This window comes from Rhinopithecus roxellana, chromosome 16, assembly GCF_007565055.1.
Source record: "Rhinopithecus roxellana isolate Shanxi Qingling chromosome 16, ASM756505v1, whole genome shotgun sequence".
Classification (NCBI taxonomy): Eukaryota; Metazoa; Chordata; class Mammalia; order Primates; family Cercopithecidae; genus Rhinopithecus; species Rhinopithecus roxellana.
Window position 1 is genome coordinate 24,356,942 of NC_044564.1, and position 6,770 is coordinate 24,363,711.

Genomic DNA, 6,770 nt, shown 5'->3' on the forward strand with positions numbered 1-6,770 from the left:
AGGAGACATGGGAGGTATGGGCCTGGACTCCCGGCTGGGTCCATCCCCGGTCAAGGAAGCCCTTTTCCCCTGCGCGAGGGGGTGACCGGGAGGGGATTCGTTGCGGGAGGCAGTAGTAATAGGGGAGGGGCGGAGCCGGCTGGCTTCTTCTGGCTTCTTCTGCCCAAAGTGGGGGTTGGGGGTTCTGGCTCGCGTTCCTCTCACGGCGACGCCGGAGGAAGGACCCCGAGAGTTGGCCCGGGGTGTGCCAGGGAGTCGGTGCGAGGCCGTCAGGGCCTGAACGTGCGGGAGTGTGCGCAGGAGAGACCTGGTCAAGGCTGAGAGGGAGAGTGAGTGTGAAGGAGCGATCCCGGGGGTGGGTGCGCGCCCAGCCGCCCTAGGGGAGCGGGCGGAGTGGGTGTGTGTGTGTGCGCGCGCGCGTTTGCGAGACCCGCGGCCGGGGCTGCGCGTGAAGCACGGGGACCACAGCCGTCTGGAGGGCGCGCCCGAGAAAGGGTGAACGCGAGGGGGCCACGCGTGCCAGTGCGGGCGAGTATGCCAGCGGGGGGCCAGAGCGCGTGCCAGTGCCTGGCGAGTGGGAGTGGGGGCTCACAGGCCCGCGCAGGGCGAGCGGGCCTCGTGTGCCAGGAGCGAGAGCGTGCCAAGGCGGGGGCGCGCGGGGCCCGTGGCGGGGATGGGTCGTGGCGCGCGGCCGCGGAGAGACAAGGCAAGAGGGGGAGGGGAGCGAGGGCGCGCGCGGCCGAGCGGGCGCCCGCGGTCACATGGGCGAGGGAAGGAGGGAGGGAGCCCGCGAGGGAGGGAGGAGGATGGGGGGGTTAAAGCCGCCGAGCGCCGAAGAGCCGGTGCAGAGCGGGCGGCGGCGGCAGCGGAGGCGGCGGCTCCAGCCGGCGCGGCGCGAGGCTGGGCGGTGGGATCCGGCGGGCGGTGCTAGCTTCGCGCTCCCTGCCTCGCTCGCTGCCGGGGGCGATCCGAAGGCGCAGCGCGAAGCCCGGGTAGCCCGAGGGCGCGGTGAGTACCCTGCGGCGGAGTGCGCGCGGCCAGACCCTCAGAGCCCGGACTGACCGACAGACCGTGCGCGCGGGAAGAGTGAGGGGACACCCGTGGGCCTACGGCCGAGGGCGACAGGAAAGTTCACGAGAAACTTTGCCTGCAAACTCGGGGGCGGGGGCGCTGGAGAAGCGACCCCCCACGTCCTGGCGCTCCGGGGGTTGGGCGTGGTGGTGGTGGTGGGGCCGGACTGTCGACTAGAGGGAGGTGGCTCCGGCGGTTTGTCCTAGTGTCCCTGTTCTCCCCACCCCTCAGCTGCACACGCGGGGTCTGGAAAAATTCCTGGGCTTCAGGGGTTTGTAGTGGCCCCTGCACGCCCAAAGGTGGCTTCTTTCTCGGGCAGAAATCTGGACTTCAGAGCGCCCGGGGATACGAACGGACGGTTGCGCGTCTGCCAGTGCATGTGTGTCCGTGTGAATCCGCGCGCGCGCGCGCGTGTGTGTGTATGCATGTGTGTGTGTCGGTCGGCCTCCTCATGGTTTTCTCTTGAGTCCGCCTGGATGTATCTCCATGTAGTGGGTCTCCTCCAGTGTGTCTCTTTGTAAGTCTGCCTGGCTTGTGTGAGTCTGCCTATGGTTTATCCCCAAGTGTCTCTTTGTGAGTCTGCTCGTGTGTGTCTCCTCCAGTGCGGCTCAGTGTGAGCCAGCCTGGGTGTCCCTGTGTTGCTCCGAGTAGTGTATCTCCGCGTGCGTGGGGGCTGGGCCGTGGGGAGGTCACCAGACGGACAGCTCTCCCTCTCGGCTCCTCTTCTCTCCCGAGCCTCTCCTCCACCGTTAGCTCGCTGGCTCCCTTGTCCCCCTCCCCCCTCCAGTAGCTTCAGGCCAGCAGGACTATTTCACGCCTTGTTGAAAATTCAGGATTTTCTTTCTCTTTACGTCTAGTCAGTCTCTTTGAGAAGCGTCTGTGTGTGTCTGTGTGCCTGGCAGCTTGTCTGCAACACTTGGTGTGTGTCTGCATGCCGCTGTAGGAGTGTATTTGTAACACTAGTTGTTCTGCCTGTAATACTTGGTGAATTTGTGTCTGTGTCACTGGGGGTGTTTGTATGACTGTGATCACTGAGGTGGTGAGTCTGAAATGCTGGGTGTGTCTGTGCATCTGTAGTTGCTGTGTGTCCAAGGAGACTGAAACACCAGGTGTATTTTTGTGTATGTAACTCTGGGTGTGATGGTGTGTCATTACACGTGTGGGAATGGGGCTTGAACCATTGCATATTCCTAGGGATGTAGGGCTAGCAATGACTTGGCGGCTAGAAGGGCCTAGGTGTCTCAAACTATAGCCCCCTGTCTCCACTGTCACAACCCACACAAATCCTCTCAGCTGGTGTCAGGGGCTCCTGGTCAGCATTGGTGAGATGGAGCTAAGGTTCACACTGTCAGGGCTGATACTCCAACTGAGACCATGAGCCTATACAAAGACTAGGAGTTTAAAGTTCACGCACAGGACTTCTGGGGGCTCTGGAATCCATACTCAGATGCACACTGGGACACTTCAACTCCTTCTAGGGTCTAGGGGCTTACATTCATATGGACTCACACTTACATTTTGGGGCTCATATCCGGGGATACACTTCAGTCCTGGAGTTTCCACATAGACTCACATTGGAACTCTGCTCACACTGGGACCCACACTGGGACTGTAGGCTCATGCTTAGATTCACAGTCTTATCCTTTAGCTTAGATCTACATTGAGACCTAGAGCTCACACCCAGAATCTCACTGGGGTCCTTGGGCTCACACTGGGGCTCACGCGAAGACACAATTCACGTGTCAGTGACACTGTGTCAGTGACACAGACACAAATTCACCAAGTATTACAGGCAGAACAACTAGTGTTACAGATACACTCCTACATTCTGGGACTCCGAGTTACAGTCAGACTCGCATGGGGAACATGGGGCTCACATTTGAACTCAAGGACTCACTGAGGACACTGGGGTTCATAGTCAGATTCACACTTCCAAGCTGCGGATCACATTGACTCACATGGGGACCCTGGAGCTTACTCAGATTCACACTAGGACCTTTGGGTTCACACTTAGATTCATATGGGGACTTTGGGGGTCAGGCCTCCTTGGGTAACCTAGGGCTCACACAGAGATTCATACAAGGATCTTGGTAACTCCATCAGACTCACGTGAAATCCTGTGACTCACTGAGATTCATATTGGGATCTCAGAACTCACATTCAGACTCACACTAGGATTCTGATGTTCACACTTAGTCTTACAAAGGCACTTTGGGGCTCACACTCAGACTTAAAAAGGGATACCAGTGCTCACACTCGGACTCCATATGAGTTACCTTAGCTCATGCTCAGAAGCCCTTACAACCAGGGTCTCACACTCAGACTTACACTAGAACTCTAATGCTTATGCTGACTTGTACAGGAATCCTGAGACTCACAGGCTCACACTTCAGTCCTGGAGCTCACATTCAGACCCAATGGGGTTTACAGTCTGATGCGTGCTGAGACCTGGGCTCATACTCAAACCCATACTTGCATCTTGGAGTTCACACTTAGATGGGACGTTAGACCGTGACACTTAAACTCACACTTTCATCCTGGGCTCACATTCAGATCCACACTGAGATTGTGGCATTCACAATCCCAGTGGAACTTAGGACTCATGGTCAGATATGCTCATGCTTTCCTTTGGTTTGTGGTGAGTATTGGGGCACTTGAGGTGAGGAACAGAGACTGCTACAGGATCTGTCCCCTCCAAAGGTGAGGAGGAGAGAGGATACACATTTGGTCACATCTCTCACATGGGTTGTGGCCTAATGGAGGGGAGTGGTGGTAAAGGCTAACCCAGTCAGATTTCCCTGCTTTCCTTCCATAAGGAGACTAGGCACTTGGCAGGAAAATCTGAGTGGATCGTTGGTACAGGAGTGACATGAACTCTTAGATTCCTCCGTGTGCCATGTCAATGCACACCCATCCCCCTTGAATAGTTTTGGGCATCCCTTCTGTAGTAGAGAAGGCCAGGTGGGGGAAATAAGACTCCTGTCCTCCCAAGACATCTTCCCCGCCCCATACACACACATCTCAATCATTCTTAGGATGGGAGGGGTGTGAAGATTGGAGGGAGCAGACCTTGGCTCCTGCGACTGCTCCAGGGTATTGAATCTGTGATTGTAGGAGAGATAACAGCCTCACATCTGTGGGGAGAAGGTAGCTGGAGGAAGAGACGGGATCCGGGATCCCACGCTCTCTTCTCTTCTCTGCCCTTGCTGGGGAGGGGTAGGGACCACATTATGTTGTGTGTGTCCCACAGTGTCTCTGGGATTGCCTGTTGAGCCCTTATCCTGGCTCCAGGGCATGCCTGGGATTCCCCACTCTGTTTCCCAAAAGAGCAGTAGCCCTGGGGGGCCTAGGTTGCAGCCAGCCCTGGGACTCCAACTCCCCTGGAGACCCTGCCCTGGACTTTGCATGCTCTGCTGCTATGGACATTAGTGGGTGGGGCTGCCTGAGATATGCTGTCTTCCCCCATGGGAGCTCACACAGTAGGGACATGGCCCTGTGTTCCCTCCCAATGCTGAGATGGCTAGGCTGTAACTGCCCCCTGTCCTGAAGGGGACACATGCTCTCCAGCCCCCCTATGGGGGTGGAGGGCTTAGAGGCAAGGCGCCCCTGCTCTCTGCTCCCCCATGGCGAGTTGAAGTGTAAATGAATAGGAAACATATGGAGTGGATTTTCTTTGAAATGCAGATGGGTTGGGGGGGGACCATGTGTGTTTGGTTTGGGGGGTCCTGGAGAGCAAGGAGCCTGAGAAGTGAGAACTGACCCTTCCTCTAGACCCACCATTGGGTGGGGGTAGTGGGGGAGACCTCAGCTTTGTAAACTCCTGTGGCCCTGAGTGACCAAACCCACAAGGGCTCTCGGCTTCCTGTGGGGAGGGGCTGGGAAGGCAAGTGGTCCCTGGGGATGGAGAGCACTGAGGTCATCAATCCCTTTTACCTCTGCAGAGGGCAAAGAGAGTCCCAAAGCACAGAGCTGTGCCTGGTTAGAGGTCACCAGAGCTAGGCACTCTGTGGGTCAAGGGGTGGAAGGAGGAGCTGGAGCAGATGTTGAAGAAGAGTTAGACCCTGCTGCTGTGGGCAGCCAGCTCCCAAAAGCTGGGACTAGAACTACAGTAGCAGGAACTGAAATTAAACTATGGTAGTGACTTGTATTCAGCTTGAGGGCCCGTCTTGAGTTTAGGAGCAAACTGAAGAGTCCTTAGGCTGTAGGAGGACAGGTTTCTCCAGACCCAGGGCAGTCAGTGTGCCCCACCATATAGCCTACCAGTACTTTCCCCACGTGACACTCACTAAGGTTGCATAGTAGTTGCCTGTGAGGTCTGTGTGACTCAAGGACTGGGTCTACCTTGCTCACCCTGTACCTGCCTGCTCTTGGCACAAACCTTGTACACCATAGGAAGGCATTCTTGTGTAAACAATAATACATCTTTTTCTTTCTCATTGGACCAAATGCTCCCTGTGGGCAGGACCATGTGCCTGACTCCCTGTACAGTACCTGGCAGGGAATAAGTGCTCAATAAATGTTGAAGCATGAATCACTGAGTGGGACAGATCGTGGGGAGAAGGAAGCTCCTGAGATTTGTGGTTTGAGACCCAGCATCCCCTGTCCTACACCCCTGTTTGGCTCAAAGGAAGACTGGTTTGCAGGCTAGACTAGAGGAAGGACTTTCCTTCACTCAGGGAAGGAGTGCAGAGGATAGGCCCCTTCCTTGGAAAGGTCTGGACCAGAGGAGGCTGGGGCAGGGTAATCACTCTGATTCTGTGACAGAGGTCAGAGGTCAGCCTGCTCCTTCCCAGCCTCAGGATTTTGCAGAAGGTAAGGTCCTTTTTTCCCTATGTGGTGGTGAACATGCCCCTTACCCTCTCTGGGTGTGGGTTTCTTGGACGAGAAGAGATGGGGTCCATTCCCTCAGGGACCCTCTAACTGAGGGAATGGACCCCATCTCTGACCTTCCAAGGCTGAGCTCTGAGGCTGTGTAGCTGTTGTGGGCACACAGACTGTCTGTATTGGTTATTAATGCCTGTCTGAGAACACGGGGTTCGGATCCTAAAAATACTCTGTCCAGCCAGAGCCCAGGAGTTGCTGGCATGGGCCAGTGTGGCAGTGGCTGCATCTTGGTCAGATAGAGACAGAGAGGAAGAAACACACCCAGCGCCAGGAAAGACTGGGAGAGTGTGTGAATATGGGGAACCTGAGGCAGCACAGGTGAGAGATGCACGACAGAGAGAGCCTTTGTTTTATGTGGAGCAAAGATTTATAAAATTACTAGTCAAATTATGGCAAAATTTAGGGTAATCTGTTATCCTACACAGCAGAGAATTTCCTTCTAAGAGACTCTGGAGATACATCTGATATCAGAAATAAAAACCAAGTAGTCTGTAGGATTCATTTGAAGACCAGCTTCAGGATGTTCCAAAATAAGAGTGTGGCAAAAAACACAAAAGTATTCCCAACTACCCTTTTCTGACCTTCTGCCCTCCTCCTTACCTCTTCAGAGCCCCTCCTTGCAGTCAGAGTTCCAATGAGGGTCTTAAGACTCCCGTTTATAGCTTCCCCCAACTTCTAAATCCCAGGCCTTTGCATAGCCCCTCTCTCCAGAAGGGAGCTACACAGTGGTCCCAAAAACCAAGAGGAGCCCAGAGTCAGAGGGAAGATGCCATGTGACCTTGGCCCATGAGCTGACCCTTCTGGGCCCCTCCGTG

At 55.7% G+C, this 6,770-nt stretch overlaps 1 protein-coding gene across 2 annotated transcripts in view; it reads left to right on the forward strand.

Annotated features, from left to right (window-relative positions):
* Positions 1 to 242: 242 nt before the first annotated feature.
* The window catches only part of CNTFR (ciliary neurotrophic factor receptor), a 38,527-nt gene continuing 31,999 nt past the window's right edge, over positions 243 to 6,770 (forward strand). The window contains exon 1 of one of the 2 annotated variants that reach the window (XM_030920435.1): positions 243 to 329. The gene's annotated coding sequence lies outside the window, so the exon portion shown is untranslated. Of the gene's footprint in view, positions 330 to 844; positions 1,009 to 6,770 lie in introns of those variants that run through there. The other variant, XM_010385788.2, reaches the window with a different exon arrangement.